The sequence below is a fragment of the Silene latifolia genome, chromosome 4, assembly GCF_048544455.1.
Source record: "Silene latifolia isolate original U9 population chromosome 4, ASM4854445v1, whole genome shotgun sequence".
Lineage (NCBI taxonomy): Eukaryota > Viridiplantae > Streptophyta > Magnoliopsida > Caryophyllales > Caryophyllaceae > Silene > Silene latifolia.
In genome coordinates, this window is record NC_133529.1 from 53,224,430 (window position 1) to 53,240,314 (window position 15,885).

The window sequence follows — 15,885 nt, forward strand, 5'->3', positions numbered from 1 at the left end:
ACCTGAGTCATCCCCTTCATTTATAACCCTAAAACAGCAACCCCAGTCACTCATAAAGCAACTGCTCATAAACCAACCTCAGCTGCTCGTAAAAAAACCACAGCTACTCCTAAAAATTCTAAAAAAACAGCATTCAAATCTCCCAAAAAATGCTCTATTACAAGCTCATCTGTTGTTAGAACCTCACCCAGATTTTCTTCTAAACAAAAAAAGCCTGAAAAAGCCTCTGAAAAAACATCTCCAACTGTTGAAGATCTACAACCACACCAAACATTAGTAATTGACATTCCTGGACCATCTTATGATTTAAATGACATTACAATAGCAGATCTGTTTAATGATTATGAAGAAAGAGCTGATGAAGCAGGTTTGAAATTTAATGAGTGGTTTGATGATTTAAGTGAGGGTGACGAAGAGGATCCAGGTTATGTTCCTAAAGGGGATATAGGAGATAGTGATGATGATGATTTAAGTGAGGGTGTAGAAAAATAATTAGCTGAGGAGGAAGCACTACTTGATGTTTTGAATAATGTGGATGATGATGATGATGATGATGATGAACTGCTTGAAGCAAGAGTAAAACTAAAAGCTTGGAATGCAAATGCCCTAAAGATTGCACATCAACTACAAACTGAAGCTGCATTTGGTAAGCTTATTGGACATAAAACTTTGAATAAAATCAATTCTTCAAACAAATCTGAGGTGCACCTCAGTGATTATGATGATAATGGAGATGAGGAGGACACTCTTGGTGAGAGTGATGAGGAGAGTGTGCCTGGTGAAAGAAAGAGTTGTATTGTCCCTGTGGTTAATGATAGCACTGACTAGCTACTCAAAGCTGAAATGGTGTGTAGGAATTAGATTCCCAACTAGTGATTTGTTCAAGGAATCTGTGACAAGGTATGCAGTAGCTCAAGGTAGGGATCTCACTTTTGATATAAGTGATAAAACACATGGAAAAAAACTTAGGGTTAGATGCAAAAAAGGTTGTCCATTCAAACTATATGGTAGTTGGGATAATAAATCAGCTTGTTTTCTTGTGAAGACAGTGGATTATCACCACACTTGTCGTAGGACAATGGAAAGTAACAGACAACTTAAATCTACTTGGCTAGTAAAACAGTTTCTTGATGTATTTAAACCCAATCCACATTGGTCTGCCAAAGATATCATAGAAACTGTGAGAAAAGCATATAAGGTTATAAGATTATAATTAAGAAAGACTTTGCTTACAAATTGAAGTACTATGCACACAAACTGCTTCATGGTTCAATGAAAGAACATTATAGCAGGAGAGGGAGTTACATAGCAGCTCTTGCACAAGGCAACCCTACTAGTACCTTCCCTTTGTTTATCAACCCTACTATAACATCAAACTCTGCAGTATTTCAGAGATTTTTTGTATGTTTTGATGCTCTCAAAAAAGGGTGGCTACTTAGTTGTAGGAAGATATTATGTGTTGATGCATGTTTTTTGAAGACTTTCTTGGGAGGGCAACTAATATCTGCTATTGGAAGGGATGGTAATGAGCAAATGTACCCTCTAGCTTGGGCAGTTGTTGAGGGTGAGAATAATGAGAGCTATGAGTGGTTTTTTCAACAGTTAAAAGCCAGTTTGGGAGAATAAAATAGTGAGGGGAGGACAATTATTTCAGATCAGCATCAGGTTTGTCCATTAACAGTTACCATTTTGATGTTATTATTTATAGTTTATTAGTACAAATCTAATGATCTCTTTGTTTACATAACAGAGTATTGTGACAATGGTTGCTAAGGAGTTCCCTAGGGCAGAACATAGGCATTGTGCTAGGTATATTTTTGCTAATTGGCACAAAACCTATAGGGGTGAGGAAATGAAGCTCCATTTCTGGAGTTGTGCTAAGGCATACAATGAGGCTGATTTTGAGGATGCATTACAAGCTCTTAAGGAGACTGACCATAAGGCTGCTGAAGCCTTCATAGCATGTAGACCTCAATTGTTTTGTAAGGCATTTATTCAGACACACACAAAAAATGACGTCATAGTAAGCAATATGGCAAAGACATTTAATGCTTTCATCATTGATGCTAGAGTAAAACATGTTATTTACATGCTTGAAGAGATAAGGTCATCCTTGATGAAGAGACTGGTGGAAAAGACAGAAATGGAGAGAAGCACCCATGTTGTTTGTCCAAGGGTGCAAGAAAGACTAGAATTGGTGAAGGACAAAGCTGCACAATGTAAAGTTTTACCATCTAGTCCAACAATCTTTCAGGTAACGTATGGAATAGAAGCCTTCACTGTTGACATAGAGGCAAGGACTTGTACATGTAGAAAATGGGATTTAACAAGTATCCCATGCTTTTATGATGTGGCAGCTATTTTTGATATATCATGTGAGGTAGAGGATTATGTGCATGACAAGTATAAAGAAGAAGCATATCTAAGGTCTTACAATCTGTCAATTAGTCCATGTCTAGGCCAGAGGTATTGGCCAAAGGTTTAGTTGCCACTGAATCCTCCACCCATTAAGATAGGACCTGGTAGACCTAGGAGAAAAAGAAGAAGGGACCCATTTGAGAACCCTAAAAAATCAGGTAAGTTGACCAAACATGGTATAGAGATGACTTGCTCTGTTTGCAAGTCCAAATCTCATAACAAAAGAAAGTGCTCTGACAAGGACAAGCAACTACCACCCCCTCCCAAGAGGCCAATGGGAAGACCTAGGAAATCAGTTGGGCCATATGTGAATGAGACACCACAACCAGCCTCTGAAGATCGCCATAGAGCAACAGCACAACCAACAAGAACTGGTAGAGGAGGAAGAACTATAAGGACAGGAAGAGGTGCTTCTGCAGGAGGAGGAAGAACTGCTGCCAGGGGTGGAGGAAGAACAGGAAGAGGTGGAGGAAGATCAGGAAGAGGTGGAGGGAGAAGGGTAAGTACTTGTATTTGAATAAGATAAGTACTTTTATTTGAATAGGATAATTACTTGTGAATTGAGAGCTTGTTATTTTGTCATTGCAGGCTCCACAAGGACTTGGAGTTCTTATTGATGAATCAGGAAACGCTTATACAAATGTAAGTGGATAATATAGCTATTTTCATTAATAACCATTTGTGAATATATTATGTTAAGAATGGATAATTAGCTTTTTCATTGATTTTTTTGACAGGTTGTGGGCAGTACAACTGGTCCAAGGAGCATTTTGGATGGAATCACTACTCAACAATCAGTGAACCAGTAAAATAAATGAAGAATAGATGTGGTTATGTAACTGATAAGAACAGTAGTCTATGTAATATTACCATGTTTTAGGACTTGATTTTCTTGTGAGGAATGTAGTAGAAAGAGACTTGTTTTGGTGAATGCTATCAGACAAGGATTAAGTAATGTAATCAGACAAGTTGTTTGCCATGAAATGAAATTGCATTACTTCAAGAGATTGTTTTCACTTTCATACATTCATTATTGCTTGAATACATTCAACTCCTAACCAAGGATTATTGCTTGAATACATTCAACTCCTAAACAACCAACTAAATGCAAATATAATCCAAGAAGCTATTAATCCAAACATTACAATTTTCTCTCCTTTGGCATGTTTATCTACTTCAACCTTCAACTTCATCACCTCAAATTTCAATTTTTCATTCTTCTTTTTCAGTTTCTTCAATTTTGCCTCACAAATCTTGATTTCATCTTCAATTTCCAGATGCAATTCCTCCTCCAAGTGAAAAAAACCACAAGTATTCTGCTTCAACAAATTAAATGGCAGAAAAAAATTACCAAAACATAGTCGCACAAAACAGCACCCAAGTTATGAACAATGACAACAAAAGAGATTAAATAATTGAACTTACAGGCCATAATAGACATCCATAAAACTTCTTTCCGGTATTTGGTCCCTTATTTGTCGTCTTCAAAACAGCACCCAAGTTATGATTGCACAAAACGACATTTGAAGTTTTCGAACAAGTTGAATTTGATGAAGAGGATGATGGCCGCTTCATTTGAGCCACAATTCAGAGGGGAAGTAATAAGGGGAGAGATAAATTACCGTTGGCAACAGAGGAGAGAGTAAGAGAGAGACAAAGCTTTGAATTTTATTTTTTTTGTAGTGAATAAGAATAGAAGAGGGGAAAGATGAATTAGATTTAAGGGGCTAATAGTGGGCCCCATGAACAATAACCTGCTACAACAAGTTTTAAAGACGCCAATTATATTCAAAGAGAAGGTGTCTAATAGTACGGTATATTGGTAGTTAAAACATAGTTTAGTGTATTTTGAGCAGGACCCCTATAGTTCAGAGTATTCTTATCAATTAAACCAAATAGTATGATGGTATACACATGTTTCAACCCGTATAAAAAGTACGTAAATTAAGAAAATAAATAAAATTGAGGTCGAAGGCTAAAGTATAAACTTTAAATCACGATATAACATTATAATTTAATATTTAACTATTTAAAAACATGGGGTGTTACATTCTCCCCACCTGTTAAAAAGTTTCGTCCTTAAAACTTAAAAATCCTAAAGCCTGAGAACGAGGACGAACAAATCCAACAATTAAAAACGAAAACAAATTGAAGTTCACAAAATTTTTAATTAAAATTAATGATATAGAAAGTAGTTTAATTTCAAAGCGATAACTTATAAACCGGCTAGTAACTCTTTCGATGTAAAAGTGTCACAAATAACGGTTGAAAGTGAAAGACAAGTTGTTGGTGACTATAGAAGAAAATAGAGGTAGAAATCCGAATACTCTAGAAACCCAAGTACCGGAGATATTAAGCTACAACTCGAAAATTGACCTCAAGTTTAGAGCTCAATGAATGTTAAGACGCAGATAAATAGAAAGAGAAAAAAGGACAAATTTGAATCATTAGAAAGATGAAAAGAAGGGGAGAAACTATCACATACAAATATCAAACTCGGAGAAGAATGTGAACACTAAAACAAAGGTAGAGTTTTACACACGTGTTAAGCCGTTTATAGGTGGGTGAATGAGAAACATAGTAAAGTAAGGTTCAAAGACTAACAATATAAGTTTTACATTTAGATATGATATCATAAATTAATATTTAATTATAGAAAATTACGGTGCGTTATATTCTCCCCGCCTTTTAAAACGTTTGGCCTCAAAAACTTCAGAGTTGAAAAACACTAATTGACAAGGGTTAGTAAGGTAATATATTACACAATAATGTATAGCCAAAGTTAAGGGAAGCGTTCTTTGCACCCATTAACAGTTAATGCACCATTAACCAAGTTCAAGCACGTAAGAACATTTGAGATCAAGAAGAACAAGCTCACTGGCCACAACCCACAACATCATACACGGGTGCATATAATTAGTAAGCTACTCCATGTAAACATCATCAATCATTAAATACTCATGGTCAAACATGTTTATGTTTCATCTATTCACACATGTAAAACCAACTTATTTACAGTTATAAGAGATAAGCCATTTAGTTTCGAATAGTTACAAGGCTTATTCAAGGATTATTCCAAATGAGGTCATGGGGGTATTAATTATCATCAAAACAAACTCAAATTAACCAAGTTTAAGTCATGGTCAATAATCTATTTTTACAATGAACAACTTCAATTGCCGTAGCTAAGTATCATAGAATGTACAGTAAACACATTATCAAGCTAAATAAAAATCCATGTTATATACTTAGCATTGTAACATGTACGAGACCAAGTATGGTAGCTAAATGAACAAACTTACATAAACACAAACTAATGCTAAATAAATCAAATTTCAACCATGGGGTAAAAGAAACACAGGAATGATCATAACATGATTATACACAATTATTAGTCATAAAGAAACAAAGCCAAAGATAACTTTTAACATGTTTAGCATTCATAATAAAAGCTAACACCACTACCTAAGTATAAAGGGGACTAATATAGTAATAAAGATCTGATGAAATAAATGACCTACAAATTTACAAGCTTATCTAACTAAAAAGACAATGCTTAATTCATGCCGTATTCAAATAACACAAACTCTCTTTTAAGAAGGGTGTATCCGTCTTAAACCTAATACGGATGAAGTAGCAGGGATAAGGCAAAAACAGAATGGATAGGGGAGAAGAGTCTATTTGTCTTATATATTCAAGTGAAATGATATTTGATCAGTTTTAGTATTAAAGGGAAACTATTTGTTCAAACAAAGTAAACAATTAAAACAAAACTTCAAGATGCAGCAATCATGGTACTTAAAATTATTACAGTCGTATGGTTTAGCATTACATATTTACATACCAAACCTTTTTTTTTTTTTTTTTTTTTTTTGGCAACGGTAAAAAAAGTGTTTTACATTGTGGTGGTACGGCTCACTAAACCATACCTATAAACAACAGCATAAAACACGAAAATACTACCAATAACATAATCTAAAACAACAAGGTAAATGCATCGGCTGGCAATAATGTGTTGGTGGCGTACGACGGTAGGCAGGCCACAGACTTGGACTTCAAAAACATCCTTTACACTCTTCGATAGACAAGCACCGTTGGCCAAAGGAAGACATCCATCTTTGTTTGTCTTGATTGATGAAGCTTCGGAGAAATACCTACAACAAAACCCAATGAAGAGTCTCGGAGATTCATCTCCTTGGCTGTGATATACTTCCTCAGTAGACCAAAGAGCCCCCATAATCTCGTCTTTACTCGTCTTAAACGGTACAGCTTCAGAGAAATACCTACAACAAGACCCAAAGAAGCGTCTTGGAGATTCATCTCCTTGGCTGTGATAAACGTCATCAAGAAACCAACGAACCCCTTGACCCAACGAGAGAGAACAAAGTGCACTTACGCCCCAAGGACGTAAAAAGAAAAGGCGGGAAACAGACCATGAAAATCTGTCTCCAGAGGAGAACAAACTCCTACACTTTGGAACACCTCCCCCGCTAATCAGAACCTCGTGACCAAGACAAATGAGTAAATAGGTGGGAAATAACTTAGAAACCCACTTGAACTTTTCCATTACCAAAACCCTCCCGTAAAACCGCGGAGAGCTATGTGCAACACAAACCCGATGCAAAGTACCAGAAAGCCTAGTTAACCCGTGGATAAGGGGACAGGACACCCCAAACCATAAGGAGTTTATTATTTGGAAAAACAGAAAAAACGATAAAAAAGACTTAGACATCAGCTTGATGAGGATTCCACCGCATCCGACCCGAACCAACAACACAGCCAAGAAACCCGACATCACCATACCACACACATCTCAAGATATAAAACCCCGAACCATGACCTCAGACACAAAGAATGACGGAACCAACGGACCCACCAAAACCAAGACCGATTAATCAGACCGAGCTGACACAACGACATCAACGACAACACCCGGCACCAAACCCAAAACTCCCCAGGACCATCGGCCCTACATGCAACTAGATCAATCCAACTGAACTCACATAATGCCACAAAAAAACGACACACTTTTAACTGTTTCACTTGAAATCCGTTTTATACAGAAATTAGATGAACCCATTTGATGATACACTTATTAATAAACTCGTTTCACATTTATGCATTAAATTATTTTTAGTTGTTCATTCAGAAACTTTGGAGGTTATAAAAACCTTACTATACCTGTTTCAAATTACAAGTTTATGTAGTTTTCTTTGTATTCCAATTGGATTGGAAGTTTGAACAAAGCAACAAGAAGATTTGGAAAAGGAAAAGTCAAACCGCATCCCCAAAGGCAAAGATTGCAAGCAGGCAATCAAACAACATATCCCACAACACGACAACAAAGACCCCAAAACCAAAACAAGATGAGTTAACTCATCGACACCAAGACGACATAAAAAGGACGATTTCTACCAAGGGTGGGGGGAGGGGCGGAGGGAAGGGGAGACACCCAAGGGTTGCATGCAGGACTTTCGATGACAGGACGGAGAATCGGAGGACCGGAAAAGGCACGAGATCAAACCAGGAAAGCAGCCGGTAGGACAATCGGACGGTCAGCGCAGCAACCGAACGCCGTCAAGGGGGCAAGAGGCCAAATCATAGCGGAAGGGAGTGAACACGGACTGAGATGCGATAAATCGCCGGAGATAGGCCTTGGAATGACCCCATCTCCGGCGATTGGGTAGGGGAGACGGGGAAGGCGATGTGTGGTCAGAGGAGGCGGTGGAGCAGGCGGTTTTGAATTGGGGGTTTTTTTTTGGGGAAATTAGAGAGAGAATATTTTAGTCAGAGAAATTAAAGCATTTATATGAATATGGGTATTAAACTATTAGCCGTCATTGCAACACCACCCTCACAAATCAACCTAACTGCAAAATTAAGTAAGCGTAGGGCTGCACACACTATAGCAGATTTCAGATGTATCACTTCTTGTTTCAGGACAACAATCAATTATAATATGACTGCATTGTTTCCGGCATAGACGAACCATGTTAAGATTATAGAGGGGAGACGATAATAAGGGAGAATGTATTATTGATTGATGTTGTTTTACATCGATATGGTGAGGTATTTATAATACCTCCCAACTTAATGGCAAACCTAATGGTAGCCGGGCCTAGTATAAGCCCAATCTCCTAATTGTTTTGCTTCCAAATGATTGCCCATCATCGAATTGTTAATTACAATAGATCCAAAAATAAAGAAATAATTTCTTTCTTTTTCTTTGAAATTTGTTAATCGTCTTTTACTTCGTTTAAGGTGGTACTTTAATTATTTGTTTGGAGTTCGAAAAGCTTAGCGTTCTCCAAATCTTGACATTGACGGATAATTTTCCGTTTTATTGAAATTTGTCAGGTTCGATTAGGGTTCCTGCAAATTAACTCATACTTTCGACAAGTCCGAAAAAATTAACGTTCTTGTTCGAAAAAATTTCTAGCGAGTCATTATACTCGTTTATCTTACCACTTTTCGAAGACGAAGATGATTGATGAAGATAAAAAAAGATGAAGATTGAAGATTTCATTTTTTTCTTTTTATATTTTCTTTGTATTTCTCCAATCGTAAAGTTCGTACTATTTACTGCCTTTACGATTGCGGGAGGGTATTAGGAGATTGGGCTTATACTAGGCCCGGCTACCATTAGGGTTTGCCATTAGGGTTAGAGTTTGCCATTAAGTTGGGAGGTATTATAAATACCTCACCATATCGATGTAAAACAACATCAATCAATAATACATTCTCCCTTATTATCGTCTCCCCTCTATAATCTTAACAAACCACAACGAAGTTTCATACATACTACTTCATACAACAAATAAATTAACAATACAAGACATAGGTAGCATACAAATCATATCAAACACATTCAACATTTTATAATATATATTCTAAAGGTTATGATGAGTCCCTATCCAACACAACTAGGCTATAACAGAACTTTCATACAAAAGTCACCACTTACCAAAAATAGTATAACAAAGTATAAGTCGCAACTAATAATAAAACTATAAGAGTAGCTATATGGAATAACCAGAGTTAGAATCAACAGAATAATATAATAAACAAAATACTCAAAAATATAGCACGCAATTTCTTAATTGTTTCTACCCATCTCTCGTTTCTTATTAGGGTGATCTAGGTTTCTAATCCATTTTAAATTTTGGGTTATCGAGTGAGCGTTGGGAGCTACAGAGCTCGGATACCAACTGTAACAACCCGGATTTTCAAATATGGAAAAACAATATATAAATAAGTCAATAAGTCAATAACATTACGAAAAATTCTTTCGGTGGCGGAATTATCGAGATAAAACCGGTTTGTTACTAACTCGAATATAAATCTTTACTACAACTTGGAATGGGAGTAAATACCCACCCGATAAACAACTAAATGAAATATAAATATATCTTAAATTATCATAACTAATTTTTCCCTAGGTCGGAGTTCTCACTCGATTATCCCAGCCAGCAACAGTAAATCATAAACCACTTGCAATCATCACCTGAAACGGAGGGCGACAATCAGTCGGGAATAACTAGGTGTTCCCCAGTCATATTTTACCCAATAGAACAGAAATTGTAAAATATTAAACATACCCAACATGAAAGCACATATAGGACTGTTTGTAGAACTGTCCCTTCAAGTCCAGAGTCAAAGAGTCAAATAGAACTGTCCAGAGGACTGTTTTAATGGGTTCTCAAACATAATTAGTAACACATTTGATCAACCAACAAGTGATATCAGATAAATAGCATTTATACAAATTATCAACAGAATAACGTTAACAAGTGATAATGAGTAAATACGGTCAAGTATTACAAATGTTGTAACAAGTGTCAACAGTTAAGTCAAATAAGAGAACGGTGGAACGCACGTGAATCAACAATATGACACACTCAAGATGCTCAGACGATGCTCAGACAATACTGACACCCCATTCCCTATGGTAGGACGACGATCATAATATGGTCATATTCTAAGTTTGGCCAAACTCTCGAGTACCAATTATACCCGATTCAACAACCGGTAAACCTAAACGGTAAACCAATCCCATAGTCTCAAATCAAGTAACCGCGGCTACTCGATGGAGCACCTCGCGACCTAGTACCAACAATATGGCACGAGGATCTGCCCACGAAGTGGTAACCCATCAACGGGTGGCACATGTTCCAAAACAAGAGGGATCAAAACACCCGCCTTGCTACCTCTCAACTAGACTCAAATACAATTACTTGTAACCATACAAGAAAAGAGGTGAATCAATTCATTTTTAAGTTCGTCATTCACAAGTCAACAAAATATTTACAAGTTTGAATCGTCAATTTCTCTCGGAAACAATCCATATTACGTGGCTTTATAATTAATAAAGCAAATGAACACTTAGATAACCGGACACAATACAAGTCAGACCTCATTCTTATCATATGAGCACACTATTTACGAGTTAATTCCAACACATTCCATGCATTACCACCACTAATGAGTGCGCGCATAAGTAGTGGTACAATTAGCTCAGTTAACAATCAAAGAATAGCTAAACAAGACGAAAACGAGAGGCCCAAGTCGGGCAGAATAAGTTAGGCGAGCTGTTGTACCTTCAGATGGTCACACCATGTCTGTAACAGAAGAACAAACCTCTATGTTCATAAGGTTATACCAACCTAGGTTGTACGAAAAATGGAAACGGACACGGATATTAATACGTATATTACACACGACACGGCACTTCAAAATATTTAGGACACGGACACGACAAAAAAAAAATCAATATACATATTAAAATAAAGGGATGAAGAACATTATAACCAACATCTAAACTTTGGTCATCTAAAGGCCACAAAATCTTAAAATGACAACCAATATTAATGTCTTATACGTCAAAATCAACATGTCTTAAAAACTACATATTTTCAAATTACAAACCCAAATTTAAATAAGCATTTAAGTCTTACAAAATTAAATAAAAAGTATCAAAGGCTCCAAATTACAAACCCAAATTCGAGTCTTAAAATAATATTCGCCATAGTTATCAAACCGAATATTTTCCGTAAAATATATTAACATTAAAAGGCACCAAAAATAAGTTGGACAAACAATGCTCACCAAAAGCTGGAAAAAAAAAAGAGTTTACGGATCATCCTTTGCACCACTGTAATTATTCATTAAACTTCTTTCGGTAAGTGGGAAATAACAACTCAGTTATTCGCTTCCGAAAATTACCCCTAAATCAAACAAACCCTAACTTCTGAAAAATCAACAATCTCCAAATTTAAAACCCCTAAATTTAATAACAACAATAATAATCATTATAACGATTTATTTTAATTATTTTAATTATTTAGAAACTTATTATTATGTATAATATATATAGAGATTAATATAGAAATAAAACATAGATTGAGAAATTAGGGGAAAACGAAAAGGCAAGATACGTGGCAAGCAAAGGTTGCCAGCGGCGAAGGGGAGGGTGACGGCGGCCGGACTGAGGCGAGGGGAGGCTGGAAGGCGTCGCAATGCAAGATAAAAAGGGGGAGAAGTGAGATGTAAGGGGAAAATGGAAAACTGAGATGTCGTGATGATTGATAAAGTGAGATTTTGATTTCAAAACTGCTTATTTGGTGTGTCCAGCGGACACGGGCCGTGTCCAACCATGTTGGACCGTGTCCGACACGTTTTCTTTTAACATAAAAACCGAGGACACGGTTCAAGGCGTGTCCAGAACGTTTCCAGGCGTTTACTAGGAGTGTCGGTGTCCGTCACGAATTTCCAGGCGTGTCCTAGGAGTGTCGGTGTCCGACACGGGAACGCTCAAAACTAGGCGTGTCCGTGAAACCTAGATACGAACAGGAACTTGTAGATACCCAGTATCTGCTGAGACTCCAACAAACACCTGATGATTATCGGACTACAACATGTTTTGGGATCGCAGCGTTTGATCGACAGTTCGTGTACAACTTTACGTCGGAAAACTTAAAACGATTTCAAAAACAAAACATTTCAAAACATTTCAAAAATATCTGGAGTGTTTAATGCACAACGACGGGGTCGCGATGACACTAACTAGAGTCAAAACCGACACCGAGCCAAAAACCGACTCGAAAATTCAAAATCCCGACTCCAACAACGAGTCAAACCGAGTCAACCACAAAAACAAAATATCTTCAAGCCTTCTATACTAAGTTTTCCCGGATTCATGAATGGTCAAGTACCAAACATGTGACTACAAAACCTAGGATAGAACAAATCATGATTGCGTTTGTTGTGATAGTGACAACACAACTCGAAGTGCCGCGACTTGGCTCGCGCCTCTTTGACCAGCCCAGGTGGCCACGTCGCTCAAAACTCACACAACCACTAATTCTCCTATAAATACCCCTCAAATGCCACCCATTTGAGACTTACGCGAGTGTCCGCCCCCTCTTTTCTCCCTTAAAATTCTCGACTCGACTTCTAAAGTCATAATCCGACGCGTGTTTACGACCTACCGATCGTAAACACGAGCCTTACACATTGTTTGGTACCGTCATCGTGCATTAAACTACTTGTCCGACCACTTTGACCACTACACCATCACTAAACTCTTAAAACACTCTTTTACTTACCAAAACGGTTTTAAACCGAGTTTTTTCCGATCAAACAAGTTGTTACACTTACGTCGGTCACTCGCCACAACCAAACATGTAAGTATGAGGGTGTAAAAATCCTCTTTTATTATGTTTTCTTTCGTTTCATGACTTTAACATGCTAAAACATGCATAACATGAATCAAAACATGGAATAAACGAGCCAAAACTGATTTTTGGTCTGAGACAGAAGCCCCTTAGGTCGCCAACTGGCTCGCGCCTAAATGGGGTGTTCAGACCAGAGATCAACCGTGTTTGTTCTCGTCATTTCCCTTAATCCATTTTCATATTTGTAATCGGTTTTTACCATTTCAAGTATTTTCGAAACCACTTGTTTCATTTCACATGTTTTAACCATAAAGCATTTTTCACCCTTGGTTCTTCATACCATGACGGTTAAATCCGTGTTTCGGTGATAATATTTGGTTAATGACATTTAAGAGGTATTTTAAAGCCTTTTATTTCATTTCTTTACATTTGCAAAACATGCATATTAGTCACTGATACCCGTCGTTGTGAGTACCAAAAATAAAATTTATAATTCCTATTAAAACTAATCTAGGCTAGTGGTAACAGGGTCGAACAACAAGGAGGCAGACGTAATTTCTAGCTGTCTAATAAAAGTCTAAGGTAACAATTGTGGGGGTTGATTTGATTTGATCTAAGACTAAGAATGAATAAAGACAATAAACTAAAAAGACGGATTTAACAGATAAAGAAGGGGTACTAGGATGGTCGGTTCATTATAGCTTCGGCGGCAGCAAACTAAGTCGGTCTAATTCAAACACATGTGAGGCGGGAAATAAAGAGGTCCTCTCGGTCCACTCTTAACAGACAACATCTTTCGATCTCGCTAAAGGTCCCTAATATCACTAATACTAACTTTCGTCCTGAAAAGTGACTAACGGTCTAAACTATACCTATCTTTCGATCTCAGCACAGTTTAGTCGATTTAATTGATGGTCTAACAACTTCCCCTATCTTTCGATCTAATGGGTCAGTCACAAATTAGGTATCTAACTGGTCGCATGCATTCGATTCGTTAAATACAACATTAAAACAATTAAAACGAGAATAAAACCCCACGGGGTCAGTCGATCGACCAAGAATGTCAGTCGATCGACTGACACGCGAATCAGTCCACGTTCAATCTATTGCCGCCTATGCCATAAATCGCCTACATCCTAATACAAACTATTTAGCTACTCATACCTATGATGATAACAACAATAAAACTCATAAAGATTACTGAATTCATGCTTAAAGTAGATAACAAATAGCGATAAAACGATAATTGGCTTTTGGGATACTAACTAGCAAATCTATTCTAACAGCGAAAATAAAGATGACTAAATAATAGGGCCGAAGAGTACCGAGTTGCAGAGGAAAGATTAGGCAAAAACAAAGATCCAATGCTTAACAATAGTCCCAAACCCTAACTATGATATTCTAAAAACTCAATGTAAACTTCCTGATAATAAAACTTGATGATAAACTAAGTATTCTCAGTTACGTTATATAGAAAGTATACGTAACAATTATTCCAAAACCTAAACTTAATGGGCTTCAAGTTCCTCGGTCTTTTAATTCTCGTCTGGAACAGCAGTGTGGTCGATCGACTAGGCGTGGTGGTCGATCGACTGGCATAGCAATGAACAGTTGCTTCTGTAACCCGATAGTTGGTCGATCGACTAAGGGAGGTGGTCGGTCGACTGCTTGAGCTGCTACTTGACTCTTATAAACTCGTGGATTTATCTTTTGGGCCTTGAAATGCGCACCAAGCTCGTTCCTTAAGCAAATACTTCTCGTCACATGCAATGTAGGATACTCGGGGACGGATTTAGCTCGATTTCCGCTGGATTCTTCACATTTCTGCAATAATGTACAAAACACGGAAGTAGATGGAAATAGGGAGAAATGTAGCATAAACTACATGAATGAGCTCTGAAATGCGTGTAAAATGGGATGTAAAACATCATATAAAAGGCACGCATCAAACTTCCCCAAACCGAACCCTTGCTTGTCCCCAAGCAAGAACTAGACTCGATCTAATTACCTAATGGAACGAGTTCAATCTCAGAGCGAAATGCAACATGTAAAGCCTAAACCAATTTAATGCAATAACCAACAATTAATTAGCAATGTGAATCATGCAAACGAGTTATGGAGTCGTTAAAAACTGCCGAACCGTTAACCATAGAGACTTATCAAATCGGACTCTCACGGGTCGCTCATATCACACATAAGCACAGGTGAATATATAGGAGAATAGGAAGAATTCATTTTGTAAAGACTCTCACATAACTGCGACCTATGAAGACATGCCAGCAATAAAATATGAAAATGATCTCTATGACCGTACATATGCATTCCAACCAAACAGATGACCAATGACGCATGCCGAGGTATATATGGGATATGTGAGGTATGGGTAAGAAGAGGCAAAGATAATTATGGAAAAGTGGAAGTACAGGTGATCAAGCTAGTACCAGAACGGAACCATATGGCAACATCCAACTTCTTGCTCAAAAACAAATGGAACGGTGCTACAACAAGCACAAAACTCACAATCTCCAAAATACTAAATCAATAAACTCCCCATAGGATATGAATGAATCATGGGAGCAAAAATCGCCAAATAAAAAAGACTGAATCATGCGAATTGATTTTTCCTTTTTCTTTCTTTCGAACTCCAGTCGATCGACCTATTGGGGCAGTCGATCGACTGCTGAAACAGTACAAAACTCTTTTTATCTTCTTTTTCGAATCATTTTTCTTTTTTCTTTTTTTTTTCTCTATTTCCTTTCTTTCATTTTCCAATCATCATCTCAACATGAGCGTA

General features: G+C 37.3%; 1 long non-coding RNA gene across 1 annotated transcript in view; it reads right to left on the bottom strand.

Annotated features, from left to right (window-relative positions):
- Window positions 1-3,396: 3,396 nt before the first annotated feature.
- Window positions 3,397-15,885, bottom strand: part of LOC141653494 (uncharacterized) — a 39,676-nt gene continuing 27,187 nt past the window's right edge. The window contains exons 2-3 of the long non-coding RNA XR_012547425.1: window positions 3,844-4,172; window positions 3,397-3,734 (exon numbers count right to left, since the gene is read on the bottom strand). This is a non-coding gene — a long non-coding RNA (uncharacterized LOC141653494). The remainder of the gene's footprint in view (window positions 3,735-3,843; window positions 4,173-15,885) is intronic.